The 19,938-nt window shown below is 37.7% G+C and overlaps 1 protein-coding gene across 5 annotated transcripts in view; it reads left to right on the top strand.

Annotated features, from left to right (window-relative positions):
- The first annotated feature begins 325 nt into the window (after positions 1-325).
- Positions 326-19,938, top strand: part of CDK14 (cyclin dependent kinase 14) — a 704,495-nt gene continuing 684,882 nt past the window's right edge. For 4 of the 5 annotated variants that reach the window (XR_007146446.1, XM_047830949.1, XM_047830989.1 and 1 more), the window contains exon 1: positions 326-592. The gene's annotated coding sequence lies outside the window, so the exon portion shown is untranslated. The remainder of the gene's footprint in view (positions 593-19,938) is intronic. The other variant, XM_047830960.1, reaches the window with a different exon arrangement.

Here is a 19,938-nt window from a genome sequence, read left to right on the forward strand (position 1 = left end):
AATGAATCTAGATCCATTTCTTTCCCCTTTCTTTCTATTACCATAGAAGAAATCTCCCTCTTCTGCTTAAAGGTAATCATTCTGTGGCAGGTGGTCTGTAAGATGGCTCCCAAGGATCTCCACTTATTGATATTCATGCCCTTGTGGTATCCCTCCAAAGACATAAGTGACTTACTCCAACAAATAGAATACAGTGAAAGTAACAGAATGTCACTTATTGTTAAAAATGTTCTGACTTCTGTTTGGGGTATTCACTAGTTCTCTCTTGCTCTATCACTTATTGACCCTGAAGGAAGCCAGCTGCTATGTTGTGAGCTGCCTTATAGAGAGGTTCATGTGCCTAGGGAGGCCTCTGACTGACAGCCTGCAAGGAACAGAGACTCTTAGTCCAAGAGCCTGTGGAGGAAGTGAATGCTCACAAAAACCACATAAGCAGGTTTAGAAACAGATCTCTCCCTTTCTCCACTGTTGAGTCATCAGACGAGACCCCAGTACAAGTATATATCCTCACAGCAACTCCATGAGAGACCTTGAGCCCAGTTCTCCAAGTTAAACATTACCCTGGTTTCTGACATACAGGAACTGTGAGATAGTAAGTATTTGCTGTTTTACGCTGCTAAATTTGAGAGTAATTTATTATGTAGCAATAGATAACCATACAGCTTTCATCTATGCTCTGAATCCTTCTCACCTGCTTCTCTTGTCCACATCTTCAAACCTTCTCTCTCTATCCCCTCCTTCTAAATAGCAATTACATGTACAGAGAAAAATGTTTTTTTTTTTAAAGAAAATTTTCAATTCCAATTTCCCTTATAGCTACAGCTATATTTCTCCATTCTTTTTAGAGCCAAAATTTCTCTTTTTTAAAAATGTTTTTATTTATTTTTTTGAGAAAGAGAGAGACATAGCATGAGCAGGGGAGGGGCAGAGAGAGAGAGGAAGACACAAAATCTGAAGCAGGCTCCAGGCTCTGAGCTGTCAGACAGAGCCTGATGCAGGGCTCTAACTTACAAACTGTGACACTTACATGACTTGAGCCAAAGTCAGACACTTAACCAACTGAGCCACCCAGGTGCCCCTAGAGCCAAATTTCTTGACTTATCTGCGTGTGCTGAATTTCCCTTCCTTTCACTTTCTTTCCACTCCTTTTACCCCCTATTCATTCCACTGCAATGTAGTCTTCAGCCCCACAAATTCCACAGAAACTTCTCTCCCCTATGTCTCCCATGTAATTTTCATACCTTTTTTTTTTGCTTGACATTCAGTACACCTCATTTCTCAGAAAAATATCTTCCTTCTTTCCTAACAATTATACAAGACTCTCTGGTTTTCCTCCTGTCTTTTCAAACATTCCATTTCAGCCTCTTTTGTAGGCTCTTTTACTCTGTCCTAAAAGCTTGTGCTTCTCAGGGCTCAGCCCCAGGTTGTCTGCACTTCTCACTCTATACAATCCACTTGGCAATCTTATTTCCTAATGAATCCCAAATTGATATCCCCAGGTACTTCCTTTGCTCCAAACACATATATCCAACAGCTCCTCTCAGCAAATACAGAACTAAACTTATCATTAAGTATCACCCCCATTCTTCCTTTTTTTTCCTTCTACCAAATCAAGTGATATTACCATTTGACCATTTTTATTCAAACTAGAAAAGTAGTCAACTTGACTTCCATCTGTCCATATACTCATTTGTTACCTTTCTCTTTTCTTAATAGTTTACAATTTTGTCCACTTCTTTCCATTTGCAACACCACAGCCATGGCCAGGACACCATTATCTCTTGCCTGGATAATTATGGCAGCCTTTCAACTGCTTTCCAATTCATTGTTCTCTCTGCGGTCTAAGGCATTGTTTCAAAACACTTTAAAAGAGTCAATTCCCTGCTTTAAATTCCTCAATGTCTTCCTATTGCCCTTAGGATAAAGTCAGATTTTAATGTCACAACATATAGGTAATGTGACCACTTAATTTATCATCCAAGTGGGGCACTTTGGAGAGTGAAAGGGAGTAATATTAATAATTATGAAGAAACAGGTATGTAAACTGAGACTATCTGGGAAAATGGGATATAAGTTTACTTTATAAAGCCTAGCGAGATCTCGTCTCCAGCAACCTCTGAAACCTATCTCCTGTGCTACCACACACTCTAACCATTCTGAGCTTCATTCAGTTCCTGGAACTCAATATAATCTCTTTTGCTTATGAGCTTTTGGACATATCGTTCTGTTTGGGAAACTTCTCATCCTTCCTGTTCTAAAAAAAAAAAATTCCTATTCATCATTCTCTACTTAAATGTCCTTTGTCCAGGGAGATTTTTCCTGCCCCCTAGATTCCTCTTCTGTCAGTTCCTAAAACACACAGCACACTTCATATCATACCTCTTCCTTCTATGCAGTATTTATAATTACTTACTTCAGGATTAAGATCCCACCCCCAGAGATTCTGACTCAATTGTTCTGGTGTGAGTCCAGGCGATGATACTTAAAAAAAAACTCACTGTGTGATTCCAGTGTGAAGCCAGGATTGCAAATAGTACTCTGCACTGTCCAGTAGAACTTCTTGTTGCAATGATGGAAATGTCCCCTTTGTCTGTCTTCTTTGTTCAATAGGGTAGCCATTAGTCCCATGTGGCTAGTGAGTATTTTAAATGTGGCTAGTGCTTCTGAAGAATTGAACTTTTATTTAATTGTATACATTTCAAATTTATACTTGTGACTAGTGGATATCAACAGTGCAACTCTGGAGCAGTGGCTCTCCAACTTGAATGTGCATCAGAATCACATGGAGGGCCTGTTAAGTCACAGATTGTTGGATCCCATCTCTGGAGCTTCCAATACAGTAATTCTGAAGTGGGGCCTGAGAGTCTGCATTCGAACCACATCCCAAATGGTACTGATGCTGCTGATCTTGGGACCATACTTTGAGAACCACTACTTTGGTCTTGTTGAAAATACAGACTCTTTGGTCCCATCCTAGTACTACCAAATCAGAATCTACATTTTTATAAAATTCTCAGATTATTTATATGAACATTAAAGCTTTTTTTATTGAGGTATAACTGACATATAACATTATATTAGTTTGGGGATGAACATTAAAGGTCAAGAAGCATGAAAGCACTCATTTAGATGGTCTTGTGTAAGACAATTTAAGGTTCACCCCATTGAATACAGCTGTTGTGCTGTAGAATTACTGTCGTAACTTTACATAGCTTTCACCTTTCAAACCAGTTTTAAAAAAGGTCAAATCATGTTTGTGGCCCTACTTTTTGCCTCAATAATTAACCCTCTCCTAGATGTAAATTTCCTTCTTGAAAACATAGAAATCCTAATAATAAAGACACAGTGCTTCACATGAATTGGAATGTTACATGTGAACCAAACACGTGGTGTTCTCTCTGTGGTTTGTATTCTGTTTGCAAAGTTTTTCAGTTGATTTATTAGGCTTTTCACAGGCTGCCTTTTCGAGATTGCTTCTCCCTACACTTTTCAATTTCACTCCAAGCTGAAATATAACCCCTGTCTTAATTTCCCAAAGCAAGAATTAACTATAACTTTGGCAAAGACTTGGGGATCTATGGAATGGAAACACTTGAAGAAAACCAGCCACTAGACACAAGTGCTTCAGGAATTCATAGCTACACCTTTCCCAAGGAATATCCTGACCTTTGATTCTATTCCTTAACGTGTTGCTGAAAGCACTTCACCTGCCCTCACCATCGACCCCTGCCTTCTGTGCCATGTTTATGTCTCTTCCAAATTACCACCTACCCAGAGCACAAAGAGAAAAATCTAGTTTTCTTCTCTTGTCCCAGTGCAAAGCCCACTCCACCTCGTGGGTCTCATTTGGAGTCTAGCTCCTTGGAGTCATTGAAACTCTCCAGTCTAGAAGAGATTTTGGCTTTCCCTTTGCATAGGCAAAAGGTTCACTGAAAGTCTCTAATCGCCACTCCCCTCCTCCCACAAATTTACTTGCCTTTGGAGGCACATAGTGAAATAGATGCTGCAGGGTTTCAAAAAAAAAAAAAAAGCTAAAGTTAGAGAACACTTTCCCCATAAAATATTTTCCCCCACAAAAGTATTTTACTCATTTCACTCATTCAGGATATAGATCCAACTGTCAGAAATTCATATGTGCGATGGCTGTATTAAAAAAAAAACATTAGTGATCATTTGTGCGTGTTTGCTCTATGAGTACAAAGAATGACTCAAGTATGAACCAAGTGCCCTTTTTTATTCCTCATTTCCTTTTTTCAGTATCTTGCAAAAGTTTCCTGCTTCTTGACATAATTTCAGTGAAATTAAACTTGAACAAAGTCATTTCATCAGGCAATGAGGTAACAAATAGATACTCAGTAGGGAAGAAAATGAAGGTCAACTTACACCTCACGCCATATACAAAAATTAATTCGAGATGGATTATAAACCTACACATAAAAGTGAAAACTGTAAAGCTTCTAGAAGAAATCATAGGAAAATACCTTTGCAATCTTGGCATAGGCAAAGATTTACTGAGGAAAGCACAGAAAGCACTAACTGGCAAAAGAAAACAAGAATTGGTAAATCAGTGTTCATTAAAGTTAAACACTTTCAAAAGACACTGTTAAGAGAATGAATAGACAAGCCACAGACTGGGAGAATATATTTGCAACACATACATCCAACCAAACCCTTGCACTCAAAATGTGTAAAGAATACCTACAACTTAATAATAATTTTAAAAACCCAATCTTAAAAATAGGTGAAGGGGCGCCTGGGTGGCTCAGTTGGTTGAGCATCCAACTCCTGATTTCAGCTCAGGTCATGATCCTAGGGTCGTGGAATCAAACCCTGTGTTGGGCTCCGTGCTGAGCATGGAGCCTGTTTAAGATTCTCTCTCTCTCCCTCTGGCCCTCTTTCCACCCACATGCTCTCTCAATAAAATAAAATAAAATAAAATAAAATAAAATAAAATAGAATAGAATAAAATAAAATAAAATATTTAAAAAGGCAAAAAGATTTGAATAGACACTTCATAAAAAATATTCATAAATGGCCAATCAGGGCTGGAAAGATGCTGGACATCAAGTTCTCATATAATTTTATTTTATTTATTTTTTATATTATTTTAATTTTTTTAATGTTTATTTTTGAGAGAGACAGAGCACAAGCTGGGAGGGGCAGAGAGAGATGGAGACATAGTATCCAAAGCAGACTCCAGGCTCTGAGCTGTCAGCACAGAGCCCAATGTGGGGCTCACACTCACGAGCTGCGAGATCATGACCTGAGCAAAAGTCAGACGCTTAACCGACTGAGCCACCCAGACACCCTTCTCATGTAATTTGAAACCACAGCGAGATACTGCACACCCACTAGAATGGCTAAAAATAAGGAGAATAAAATCCTTAAACTCTCTTATAGTTTGCTAGTGCATGTATAAGATGATATAACTACTCTGGGAAATTGTTCGGCAGTTTCTTATAAAGTTAAGCATATAGTTACCGTACATTCGGTGATCCCACTCCTACATATACACTGCAGTGAAAATGAAAGGATGACTATACAGACTCCTATATGCAAATGTTCATAGACTCTTGATTCCTAGTAGTTCTAGATTCAAACCATTGCAGGTATCCATAAACAGAATGGGTAAACCAACTTGGATATATTCATAGAGTGGAATACAACTCAGCAATAAAATGGGACTAACTATTGATACAACAACAAAGAGGAGTCTCATAGCATGATGCTCTAGTAAAAGAAACCAGACTCAAAAGAGTAGCTACTATATGATTTCACTTACATGAAGTTCAAAAACTGGCAAAACTAATCTGCGGTTACAGAAATCAGATCAGTGGTTGCTTGGAGGTGGAGGTGGTGGGGAATGACTGGGGATGGGCTGAGAGAACTTTCTGCCATGACAGAACATTTTATCCCTCATGTGAGTTTTGTCAAAATTGATGGAATTGTACATATAGGATCTATGCATTTCCCTCTAGTTAAGTGATATCTCAGTTTTTGAAAACTTGAGGAGCTTAAAATAATATAAATAACTGCATTTTGCCTCTGTTATAACCATTGATCCACTGATCCTACTAATTCTACCAATGGTCAGTTATTCAATGGTGGTGATGAATGGCAGTTTAAGTGTTATCTAATCAGGGAAAACTATTGTTGCCATGACTCTTCTGAATTTTGCTAAACATAGCTGCAGACTTATTTTAACTTACATATTCAACTATAACATACGGTAGATTCTTCTTAGAAAATGATGGATTTTCAATTCTTTTCCTTCAGTGCTTTTCACCAATGTGTGATCCCCTTATGTGTTTTGTTTATCTTTATTTTCTGACCTGAAATAGCTTCAAAATTTTATCCCTTGCTACCCAAATCCCACCAATCCATCACAGTCCAGTTCAAGTGCCATTTCCTCTGTGAAACTGTTATTCCTCCCTGCAGCTAACATAGCTCTCAATTCTTTCCTAAACTACTGAAGCATTTTTTGTCTCAAGTACTAATTCCCATGATGGTGAAACAGCTTAAAATATATTTGAGCTTCTTTTCTGGAATGACCTTCTTTTCTAGAATGCAGGCCATACAGGGTTAGGCACACAGAAGGTCTCAAATGCCTAATAAATATATGAACTAAAAATATTTAATCTCATATAATGTGGATTTCTTTTCCCTGAATGCTGAGTACATGTAAGAAGATAAATAATTAAATGTGTCTAAATAGATCTTGCCTTCACTGAAAAGAATAATTATAGATGGAAAATTTGAATGATGCTTTAACTTTTAAACTCTTATGGTAAAAATATATTATTCTCATAATCAAGGCCATTTTATACATTACAATAATTCTAGAGAAAGTTCAACGAAATAAAACAAATGTGATTGACAATTTCCATCTTAGTAGCAAAAGAGAAGACACTGGTTTGACTAGAACTATCTTTTTCAATAGGCACTTCATGGTTATCTTTGGCAGGAAGTTAAAAGATAGTTTTAGATTTCAAATTATTTGGATAGTGAAAAACACTTAGCCTGTTCATTAATGAGAATATTTTTTACTTTCATTGCAGAGGTTAGTTTTATTATGTGATGTGAGAGCCTTTAATATGTATTAGGGAATAGTACTAAATAAATATATTTTGCTTTCCAGGTGTTTTAGTGATTATATTCTGTACTTAATGACTGAGGCTCATATCAGTCAGTCCTGTTTTATAATGACAATAACAGAAACATTGCTAATAAGTGATAATTCATTACATTGGAAATACAAACTTGTCTTCATGAATTTACTAATTGTTTTTCTCTGTTCTGGACAGTAGCCAGCCTCCATTCTTTTACGTGAGTATTTCAAAGGCCCTGCCAAATAAGTTCATATAGAAAGTAGGAATTAATATAGTATTAAACAAACTATAGTAACTTAAATGTACCACACATCAGATACTAAGGTAAAGATATTGACTAAATTGAAAACCACCAGAGGGCAGCTTAGTACAATAGTGATGGATACTTAAAACAGTATAGTAGTATTTTTAAAGTATTTCCAATAAGTTAGATGCTATATAGAGGAAAGCAAGTGAAAAAAGACAAATTTAATAAAATATTTTAAAATTTCAATTATAACAGATGTTTAAGAGTTCAGCATATTTGTGTATTTTATATTCCATGTACTTTTTAGTTGATCTTCAAATATGAATGTGAATTAAAATCCCCTTTCCATTTTTTAGCAGCAGCAAAATTGGCCAAGAGGTCAAGTGACTTAGCCAATGTTAAAATTTTTTAAATGTAGTCTTAGGTTTTCTTCTCTGTAGTAGACAGTGCTTTTCCTAAGAAAGAAGTAATTGACACCACTAACGTCTTTCTGATTTCATGGAATTAAAAATGAAAATTAAGGGGCGTCTGGGTGGCTTAGTCAGTTAAGCATCTGCCTTTGGCTCAGGTCATGATCTCATGGTTTATAGGTGTGAGACCCGGGTCAGACTCTGTGCTGACAGCTCAGAGCCTGGAGCCTGCTTTGGATTCTGTGTCTCCCTCTCTCTGCCCCTCCCCTGCTTGCTCTCTCTCTCTCTCTCTCTCCCTCCCTCTCAAAAAAATAAGATAAATATTTTAAAAAATGAAAATTAAGAGGTAGTTCAGTTGGTTAAGCATGTGACTCTTGATTTCAGCTCAGGTCATGATCTCACAGCCATGAGATGGAGCCTTGCATCAGTCTCTACGCTGACAGTGCAGAGACTGCTTGGGATTTTCTCTCCCTCTCTCTTTGCCCCTCCCCCACTTGTGTTTGCTTGCTCTCTTTCTCTCTGTCTCAAAATAAACACTTAAAAAATGAAAATTAAGATGATGATTCTCTTTAAAGTATTTTTTTATAATTTTAAATAATTGATATATGTAGTTGTTTGCTTTTGTCTATGCCTTTTGTTTGAATACTCCATGAGGTTAAGGACAAGAACATGTACTTTAAGGACCTTGACAAACACAGTGGCCAGGAGGTTGATATTCCATAATTATTTGTTGTTTCAATTAAATAATTAACTATAAATTCTTAAGAGATTAGGGGCGCCTGGGTGGCGCAGTCGGTTAAGCGTCCGACTTCAGCCAGGTCACGATCTCGCGGTCCGTGAGTTCGAGCCCCGCGTTGGGCTCTGGGCTGATGGCTCAGGAGCCTGGAGCCTGTTTCCGATTCTGTGTCTCCCTCTCTCTCTGCCCCTCCCCCGTTCGTGCTCTGTCTCTCTCTGTCCCAAAAATAAATAAACGTTGAAAAAAAAATTAAAAAAAAAATTCTTAAGAGACTAACATTTCTGGAGACTTTCATGTTTTCATGTAGCCAACATGTACCTTCTGTATACCCATCCACACACCTATTTATCCATCCATCCATCCATCCATCCATCCATCCATCCATCCTCACAGACCTCTAAACCTCAAAGACAATCTTCAGAAAGGGGCCCTTTCTCTTTGGTAATGGAAAAGAAACTTTCTGAGTGAAGAATTCTCAGTTCAAAGATCTTCCTTCTAGAATATATAAAATTGTTTGCGGGATCTTTACAATAGGGGCAGCTTCATTTTTAAAAGACTGATAGATTTCCTCAGCTCTTCCTGTTGGCCATTTCTATGATGAGAGTACACATAGGCTCATACTGTTTCCCTTCCTAAAGCCCTAATTGCTGGTTAGCAACTACCTTTCGACAAAGTAAAAGATGAAGCCTTTCCTCTTTCACATGATTTATGTTATTTATCTTGTAATATGTCAGAGCTTCTGAAGAAAAGTCATTGCTACTCTTGTGGCTTCTAAATAAGAAAATATGAATCTCAGGGGCGCCTGGATGGCTCAATCAGTTAAACTTCCAACTTCGGTTCGGGTCATGATCTCCTGGCTCGAGTTCCAGCCCCGTGTCGGGCTCTGTGCCAACAGTTTGGACCTTGGTGCTTGCTTTGGATTCTGTGTCTCCCACTCGCGCTCTGTCTCTCTCTGTCTCAAAAATAAATAAACGTTTAAAAAGTGTAAAAAAAAAAAGAAAATATGAATCTTAGGACTCTGCCCTGGACCATGATCTCTTCTCATTGATAAGCCCCTCAGCCTTAACCATCACCTCTATGCTGATACCTTACAAATTTGTTTTTTTCAATATTTATTTATTTATTTTGGGGAGAGTGCAAGCGAGGGCAGGGCAGAGAGAGGGAGACAGAGGATCTGAAGCAGGCTCTGTACCGACAGGCTGATAATAGCAAGCCCAATGTGGGGCTCAAACTCATGAACCAGGAGATTATGACCTGAGCCAAAGTCAGACGCTCAATCAACTGAGCCACCAGGCGCCCCTACAAATTTGTACGTTAAGCCCTGACCGCCTCCCAGAACTTCAGGCTTTTGTATCCACCTGGATGATCCACAGCCATCTTCCACCCATAGTGAGAAGAGAAAGAAAGGGAAGAAAAGGGCAAGAAGAAGAGAGGAGAGAGAATACAGAGACTGGGTGTTTTTCCACCTCTCATCCTCTTCAAAAACTGTGAGAAGAATAGAGGCTTCTAGAAAAGTTTTGGCATTAACAGCAGAGGCTTGTCTTCCTTCCGTCTAGGTATCTGGGAGGAGGTTGCCATTCAGAGGTCTTGAAGATAGCATGAGGCTTCCAAGGTAGAGTAGACTGTCCTTGTCTCATTTTTAGACAGAAAGGGAGGCTAGAGAAGATACCTCTCCCCCAAGTTCTTCCAAGCCTACAAGAGGCAGAGAGAAGATACAAATTTGCATCTAAGGATTGAGCTAGTGACCTGCCAGAAATCACTGTAAGGGGATCCTGGGGGCTATGTGGCAGAGGGACATCAACTTCTCCAAGAGGGCTGAGGTGAACTACGTCAAGGGCATGATGGAGTGATGAGGTAGGGAAGGAGGGTCAGGGGTTGGGGAATAGAAGGAACAATCATAGGTCCTTAACAATGTTTGCCAAGTGAAGAGACTGTAAGTCACACTGTCCAGGCACTCAAGATGGGACAAGACACCTCTCACCTATGCTCAGTCAGAGCCAGCAAGGAAGAACCAGGAGCCAGTGTCCTGCCCCCGATGCCATTATGTTCTGAAAACTGCCCCATCCCCCCGAGATCCTGAGAAGGGAGGGAATGCAAGAAATCTTGAGAAATGGGGACAGAGTTCACACTTTGGAATAATAAAATAGTAAGCCAACTTTAACTGGATATTTGCCAAAAGGGACTCAATTTTATGCTGAAAATAACTAAGCTACATATAATTGGCAAGATTAAGTGTTTTCACCATCATCGGAAATGGGATCTCACAGCAAGTTGAGCTCAGTTTAAAGTAATAAAGTGATATTTCTATAATAATGGAGATGTGATTGAATTTTGTAGCACCTACACAAAATTGATCCCAAGTTCTCTCACCTGCAGATGAATTTTACAAGTTCTCTTTTACTATCTTTTCTCTCTTTGCTATACATAACTCCAAATTTTTATAATGTTGGTTTAATATTTAACTTTCTAGCCAGTTTTTGTTCACTTAATTAAGGATTGTGAACATTTTTTCAAGTCACCAAATATTTTACCTCTATATAGTTTTTGTTTTAAAGACTTGATTTTTTTTAGGGGCTCCTGGATGGCTCTGTCAGTTAAGAGTCTGACTCTTGATTTCAGCTCAGGTCATGACCTCATGGTTTGTGGATTTGAGCCCCATGTCTGGCTCTGTGCTGACAGCCCAGAGCCTCCTTGGGATTCTCTGTCTCCCTCTCTCTCTGCCCCTCCTCTCTCTATCAAAATAAATAAATAAACATTCAAAGAAAAAGACTTCATTTTTAGAATAATTTTAGGTTCACAGCAAAATTGAGACTCCTTTGCTCCTATACATGCATGGCCTCCCCCATTAGCAACATCCTCCCACCAGAGTGGTACACTTGTTACAATTGATGAACATACATTGACAGCTCATAATTACCTAAAATCAATAGTTTATTTTAGGGTTCACTCATGGTGGTGTGCATTCTATGGGTTTGGACAAGAGTACATACACTTGTGGTGTGATGGCACATAGCCATCATTATGATATCATACAAAGTATATTCACTGACCTGAAAATCCTCTGTGCTCCATGTGTTAATCTCTCTCTGCAGCCCAGTCCAGCAACCCCTAATTTTTTTTTTTACTGTATCTATAATTTTGCTTTTTCCAGAATGTCATATATTTGGAATTATCCAGTGTGCAGTCTTTTCAGATTGGCTTCTTTAACTTGGTAATCACAGTTAAGGTTCCTCCACATCTTTTCATGGTTTGATAGCTCACTATTTTTTAGCACTGAGTAATATTTTATTGTCTAGATGTACCATAGTTTATTTATCCATTTATCTACTGAAGGACATCTTGATTGCTTCCAAGTTTGGGCAATTATGAATAAAGCTACTATAAATATCCATGTGCAGGTTTTTGTGTGGACATATGTTTTCAACTCCTTTGGGTAAATACCAGAGCACAATTTCTGGATGGCATAGTAAAAGTACGTTTAGTTTTGTAAGAAACTGCCAAACTGTCTTCCAAAGTGGGTGCACCATTTTGCATTCCCACCAGCAGTGAATGAGAGTTCCTCTTGTTCCACATCTTTGCCAGCATTTGGTGTTATCAGTGTTCTAAATTTTGGCCATTCTAATAGATATCTAGTGATATTTCATTGTTGTTTTAATTTGCATTTTCCTGATGACGTGTGACATGAAGCATCTTTTCATATTCTTATTTGCCATCTGTATACCTTCTTTGATGAGGTATCTGTTAAATTCTTTGGCTCACTTTTATTTTTATTTTTTTGAGACCCAAATATTTAATTTTTAGATGAAACAGGCATAGAATGACACTTCAAAAAAATATAACCAGTAAACACCTGGTAAAAAAAATGGGAAATAATTACAACACTGCACATGAGTCCTGGAAAGCGTGTGTGTAGGTGATTAATATCACTAGGATGTGGCAATGTCAAATTGTTATAGAAGTTTCTAGATTACTTACTTTCAACTTCGGTATTTATGTCTTCAGGGACCAGTAGTCAATAGTTCATGGACTGGCAGTGATCATATGAGAGTTAATGGGACTCCAGTCTCAGTTCTAACTTTCCATGCCCCTAAACATCCAGGGTCCTAGAAGCTTCTTGGGAAGCCAGATTCTTTTGATACAGTAACTCAAGGCTCTAGGAATAATGCTTCTGACACTGATTCAAACCATTTATCAGTGGAATGTTAGAGCAGCTGATATATCTTTAGAATTCAGGCATAGAATTATTGATCAGAGAAGAAATGAAAACCTATGGTTATTATAGTAATAAGTGGGTGGGGTAGCAGTTCCCAGGGCATTAGGTAACCTTTCAAATCCATCTGTAATAATTAAAATCGGGGAGTTTTGGCTAGGCACAGTTTCAGCTATTTAGGCCTGCTCTTGGCTCTCTGCTGCCCTATTACCTAAGATTTTGTTTTATTTTGATGTGCGTGGGGGAGAGTCTATGTCTGGAACACCCACCATATGCATTTGGCCCTTTTTTAAAAATTGTGTTTGTTTTCCTATTGTGTTTTAAGTTTTCTTTGTATATTTTGAATAGCAGTCCCTTATCAGATGTGTCTTTGTAAATATTTTCACCCAGGCTTGTCTTCTCATTCACTTGACATCATTGTTCACAGAGCAAAAGTTTTTAATTTTAGTGGAATCCAGCTTATTAGTTATTTCTTTCATGGATTGTGCCTTTGCTGGTGTATCTAAAAAGTAATCACCACACCTAATGTCAGCTAGGTTTTCTCCTATGTTATCTTCTAGGAGTTTTATAATTTTGCATTTTACATTTAGGATCCATTTTGCATTAATTTTAATGAAGGGTGTAAAGTCTGTCTAGATTCATTATTTTTGCATATGAATGTCTAGTTGTTTCCAGCACCATTTGTTGAAAAGACTACCTTTGCTCTACTGTGTTGCCTTTGCTCCTTTGTGCTCCTTTGTCAAAAATCAGTTTAACTACATTACATGGGTATATTTCCAGGCTTTCTATTCTGTTCCACTGATCTCTTTGTCTATTCTTTTGCCAATATCACTTTGTGTTAATTGCTACAGCTTTATAGTACGTCTTAACTCTAGGTAATATTAGTCCTCAAACTTTGTCTTCTCCTTTAATATTGTATTGGCTGTTCTGGGTCTTTTCCGTCTGCATATAAACTTTGAAATCCTTTTTTTTTTTTTGATATCCACTAAATAACTTGTTGGGATTTTGATTAGGATTGCATTGAATCTATAGATCAAATTGGAAAGAACTGACATCTTGGCAATATTGAGTCTTCCTATCCATGAACACAGAATATCTCTCCATTTATTTAGTTCTTTGATTTCATTCATCAGAGTTTTATAGTTTTCCTCATACATATCTTTTACATATTTTGTTAGATTTATATCTAAGTATTTCATTTTGGGGGTACTACCATAAATAGTGCCATGTTTTTAATTTCAAATTCCACTGTTCATTGAAGGCCCTCAATATTTTTTTAAATAATTTATTTATTTTTTAGTTTACATCCAAGTTAGTTAGCATATAGTGCAACAATGATTTCAGGAGTAGATTCCTTAATGCCCCTTACCGATTTAGCCCATCCCGTCTCCCACAACCCTTCCAACAACCCTCTGTTTGTTCCCCATATTGAAGAGTCCCTTAAGATTTTCGTCCCCCTCCCTGTTTTTATATTATTTTTGCTTCCCTTCCCTTATGTTCATCTGTTTTGTATCTTAAAGTCCTCATATGAGTAAAGTCATATGATGTTTGTCTTTCTCTGACTAATTTTGCTTAGCATAATACCCTCTAGTTCCATCCACATAGTTGCAAATGGCAAGATTTCATTCTTTTTGATTGCCGAGTACCACCCAGGCTCCCCTGATTTTCAGTGATTTAATTGTGAGGTACCCTGATAGCATTTTCCTTATGTTTCTTCTTTGTGGGGTTCATTGGACTTTGTGTGTGTAGGCTTAAATTTTTTTTCAATTTTGGAAAAAATTGGCCTTTTCTTCAAATATTTTTTTGTCTCTTCTTCTCCCCTTTTCTGAATGCCACTTATGTGTATTGCTTGATACTGTCCCACAGGTCATAGGTGCTATGTGTATTTTTTTTCCCCATGTGCTTTATTTTGGGTAGTTTCTATTGCTATGTATTCAGGTTCACAGGTCTTTTCTTTTGCAGAGTCTAATATGTTGTTAATCCTATCCAGTGAAATTTTAATTTTAGGTATCAGAATTTTCATGTCTAGAAGTTCCATTTGGTTGGTTTGATATCTTCCTTTATACTCCTCACTATGTCCATGTTTTGTTTTGGAGCATATTTCTAAGGGCTGTTTTAATGTCATCATCTGCTAATTTCATACCACATCTTCTTTATCCATTTATCCATTGATGGACATTTGGGCTTTTTTCATACTTTGGCTATTGTTGATAGTGCTGCTATAAACATTGGGGTGCATGTGCCCCTTCGAAACAACATACCTGTATCCCTGGATAAATACTTAGTTGTGCAATTGCTGGGTCATAGGGCAGTTCTATTTTTAATTTTTTTGAGGAACCTCCATACTGTTTTCCAGAGTGGCTGCACCAGATTGTATTCCTACCAGCAATGCAAAAGAGATTCTCTCTCTCTGCATCCTTGCCAACATCTCTTGTTGCCTGAGTTGTTCATGTTAGCCATTCTGACTGGTATGAGGTGGTATCTCATTACGGTTTTGATTTGTATTTCCTTGATGATGAGTGATGTTGAGCATTTTTTCATGTGTCAGTTGGCCATGTGGATGTCTTCTTTGGAGAAGTGTCTATTCATGTCTTTTGCCCATTTCTTCACTAGAATATTTGTTGTTTGGGTTTGAGTTTGATACGTTCTTTATAAATTTTGGATACTAACCCTTTATGTGATATGTCGCTTGCAAATATCTTCTCCCATTCCATCAGTTGCCTTTTAGTTTTGCTGATTGTTTCCTTCGCTGTGCAGAAGTTTTTATTTTGATGAGGTCCCAATAGTTCATTTTTGCTTCTGTTTCCCTTGCCTCCACAGACACATTGAGTAAGAAGTTGCTGTAGCCAAGGTCAAAAGGTTTTTGCCTGCTTTCTCCTCGAGCATTTTGATGGCTTCCTGTCTTACATCTAGGTCTTTCATCCATTTTGAGTTTATTTTTGTGTATGGTGTAAGAAAGTGGTCCAGGTTCCTTTTCTGCATGTCGCTGTTCAGTTTTTCCAGCACCATTTGCTGAAAAGACTGTCTTTATTCCATTGGATATTCTTTTCTGCTTTGTCAAAGATGAGTTGGCGACATATTTGTGGGTCCATTTTTGGGTTCTCTATTCTGATCCATTGATCTGAGTGTCTGTTTTTGTGCCAGTACCATACTGTCTTGATGATTACAGCTTTGTAATACAGCTTAAAGTCCAGAATTGTGATGCCTCCAGCTTTGGTTTTCTTTTTAAAGGTTGCTTTGAATATTTGGGATCTTTTCTGGTTCCATACAAATTTTAGGATTATTTGTTCTAGCTCTGTGAAAAATGCTGGTGTTATTTTGATAGGTGTTGCATTGAATATGTAGATTGCTTTGGGTAGTATTGACATTTTAACAATCTTTGTTCTTCCTATCCAGGAGCATGGAATATTTTTTCCATTTTTTTGTGTCTTCTTCAATTTCTTTACTAAGCTGTGTATAGATTTTTTCACCTTTTTGGGTAGATTTGTTCCTAGGCATTTTATGGGTTTTGGTGCAATTGTCCATGGGATCGATTCCTTGATTTCTCTTTCTGTTGCTTCATTATTGGTGTATAGGAAGGCAACTGACTTCTGTGCATTGATTTTATATCCTGCAACTTTGCTGAATCCATGGATAAGTTCTAGCCATTTTTTGGTGGAATCTTTTGGGTTTTCTATATAGACTATCATGTCATCTGCAAAGAGTGAAAGTTTGACCTCCTCCTGACAGATTCGGATTCTTTTTATTTCTTTGTGTTGTCTGATTGCAGAGGCTAAGACTTTCAATACTATGTTGAATAACAGTGGCGAGAATGGACATCCCCGTCTTGTTCCTGACCTTAGGGGGAAAGCTCTCAGTTTTCCCCCTTGAGGATGATATTAGCATCGGGTCATTCATATATGGCTTTTATGATCTTGAGGTATGATCTTTCTATCCCTACTTTCTTGAAGGTTTTTATCAAGAAAGGATGCTGTATTTTGTCAAATGCTTTCTCTACATCTATTGAGAGGATCATGTGGTTCTTGTCCTTTCTTTAACTGATGTGATGTATCATACTGATTGTTTTGTGGATATTGAACCAGCCTTGCATCCCAGGTATAAGTCCCACTTGGTGGGTGATTTTTCATGGTGAAAATTTTTTTAATGTATTCTTGGATCTGGTTAGCTAATACCTTGTTGAGGATTTTGCATCCATGTTCATCAGGGAAATTGTTCTATAGTTCTTTTTAGTCGGGTCTTTGATTTTGGAATCAAGGTAATACTGGCTTCATAGAAAGAGTTTGACATGAATAGACACTTCTCTAAAGAAGACATCCGGATGGCCAACAGGCACATGAAAAGATGCTCAACGTCGCTCCTTATCAGGGAAATACAAATGAAAACCACACTCAGATATCACCTCACGCCAGTCAGAGTGGCCAAAATGAACAAATCAGGAGACTATAGATGCTGGAGAGGATGTGGAGAAACGGGAACCCTCTTGCACTGTTGGTGGGAATGCAAATTGGTGCAGCCGCTCTGGAAAGCAGTGTGGAGGTTCGTCAGAAAATTAAAAATAGACCTACCCTATGACCCAGCAATAGCACTGCTAGGAATTTACCCAAGGGATACAGGAGTACTGATGCATAGGGGCACTTGTACCCCAATATTTATAGCAGCACTCTCAACAATAGCCAAATTATGGAAAGAGCCTAAATGTCCATCAACTGATGAATGGATAAAGAAATTGTGGTTTATATACACAATGGAGTACTACATGGCATTGAGAAAGAACGAAATATGGCCCTTTGTAGCAACATGGATGGAAATGGAGAGTGTGATGCTAAGTGAAATAAGCCATACAGAGAAAGAGAGATACCATATGTTTTCACTCTTATATGGATCCTGAGAAACTTAACAGAAACCCATGGGGGAGGGGAAGGAAAAAAAAAAAGAGGTTAGAGTGGGAGAGAGCCAAAGCATAAGAGACTGTTAAAAACTGAGAACAAACTGAGGGTTGATGGGGGGGTGGGAGGGAGGAGAGGGTGGGTGATGGGTATTGAGGAGGGCACCTTTTGGAATGAGCACTGGGTGTTGTATGGAAACCAACTTGACAATAAATTTCATATATTGAAAAAAAATAATAAAAATAAATAATTAAAATAAAATAAAAGAAAGAGTTTGAAAGTTTTCCTTCCATTTATATTTTTGGGAAAAGAGCTTCAAGAGAATAGATGTTAACTCTTCTTTAAATGTTTGGTAGAATTCCCCTGGAAAGCTATCTGGCCCTGGACTCCTGGTTTTTGGGAGATTTTTAATTACTAGTTTGATTTCTTTACTGGTTATGGGTCTGTTCAAATTTTCTATTTCTTCCTGTTTCAATTTTGGTAGTGTATATGTTTCCAGTAATTTGTCCATTTCTTCCAGATTGCCCATTTTATTGGCATATAATTGCTCATAATATTCTCTTATTATTGTTTTGTTTTTTAAAAAAAACAATTTTTTTTTCAACGTTTATTTATTTTTGGGACAGAGAGAGACAGAGCATGAATGGGGGAGGGGCAGAGAGAGAGGGAGACACAGAATCAGAAACAGGCTCCAGGCTCTGAGCCATCCGCCCAGAGCCCGACGCAGGGCTCGAACTCACAGACCGCGAGATCATGACCTGGCTGAAGTCGGACGCTTAACCGACTGCGCCACCCAGGCGCCCCTCTTATTATTATTTTTTTTATTTCTGCTGTGTTGGTTGTGATCTCTCCTCTTTCATTCTTGATTTTATTTATTTGGGTTCTTTCCTTTTTCTTTTTGATCAAACTGACTAGGGGTTTATCAATTTTGTTAATTCTTTCAAAGAACCAGCTTGTGGTTTCATTGATCCGTTCTACTGGTTTTGTTTTTTGTTTTGTTTTGTTTTGTTTTGTTTGTTTTTTGCTTGTTTTTTGGTTTCAATGCATAGATTTCTGCTCTGATCTTTATTATTTCTTGTGTTCTGCTGGCTTTGGGTTTTATTTGCTGTTCTTTTCCAGCTCTTTAAGATGTAAGGTTAGGTTGTGTATCTGAGACCTTTCTTCCTTCTTTAGGAAAGCCTGGATTGCTATATATTTCCCTCTTATGACTGCCTTTGCTGTATCCCAGAGGTTTTGGGCTGTGTGTTATCATTTTCTTTGGCTTCCGTGTACTTTTTAATTTCCTCTTTAACTTCTTGGTTATCCCATTCATTCTTTAGTAGGATGGTTTTTAGTTTCCTAATATTTGTTATCTTCCCATATTTTTCTTGTGGTTGATTTTGAGTTTCATAGTATTGTGGTCTGTAAATATGCACAGTAGGATCTCGATCTTTTTGTACTGTACTGTACTGTACTTTTTGTGCTGATTTGTGTCCTAGTATATAATCTATTCTGGAGAATGTTCCATGTGCACTGGAGAAGAATGTGTATTCCACTGCTTTAGGATGAAATTTTCTGAATATATCTGTTAAGTCCATCCATCCAATGTGTCATTCAAACCCATTACTTCCTTGTTGATATTTTTGATTAGATGATCTGTCCATTGCTGTGAGTGGGGTGTTGCAGTCTCCTACTGTTATGGTATTACCATCAATGAATTTCTTTATGTTTGTGATTAATTGATTTATATTTTTGGGTGCTCTCACATTTGGCACATAAATGTTTACAATTCTTAGGTCTTCTTGGTGGATAGATCCCTTAATTATGATATAATGCCCTTATTCCTCTCTTGTTGCAGTCTTTATTTTAAAGTCTAGGTTGTCTGATATAAGCATGGCTACTGTGGCTTTCTTTTGTCAACCATTAGCATGATAGATGGTTCTCCATCCCCTTACTTTCAATCTGAAGGTGTCTTTAGGTCTAAAGTGGGTCTCTTATAAACAGCATATATATGGATCTTGCTTTCTTATTCATTCTGTTACCTGTATCTTTTGATTAGAGCATTTAGCCCATTGATGTTTAGAGTGAGTACTGAACGATATGAATTTATTGCCATTATGTTGCCTGTGGAGTTGGAGTTTCTGGTGGTGTTCTCTGGTCCTTTCTAATCTTTGTTGCTTCTGGTCTTTTTTTTTCCTTCCATCTTTTCTCCCTTCAGAGAATCCCCCTTAAAATTTCTTGCAGGACTGGTTTAGTGGTCACGAACTCCTTTAATTTTTGTTTGTCTGGGAAATTTTTTTTTAATATATGAAACTTAAGGTCAAATTGGTTTCCATACAACACCCAGTGCTCATCCCAAAA

Source organism: Prionailurus viverrinus, chromosome A2 (genome assembly GCF_022837055.1).
Source record: "Prionailurus viverrinus isolate Anna chromosome A2, UM_Priviv_1.0, whole genome shotgun sequence".
NCBI classification, from domain to species: Eukaryota; Metazoa; Chordata; class Mammalia; order Carnivora; family Felidae; genus Prionailurus; species Prionailurus viverrinus.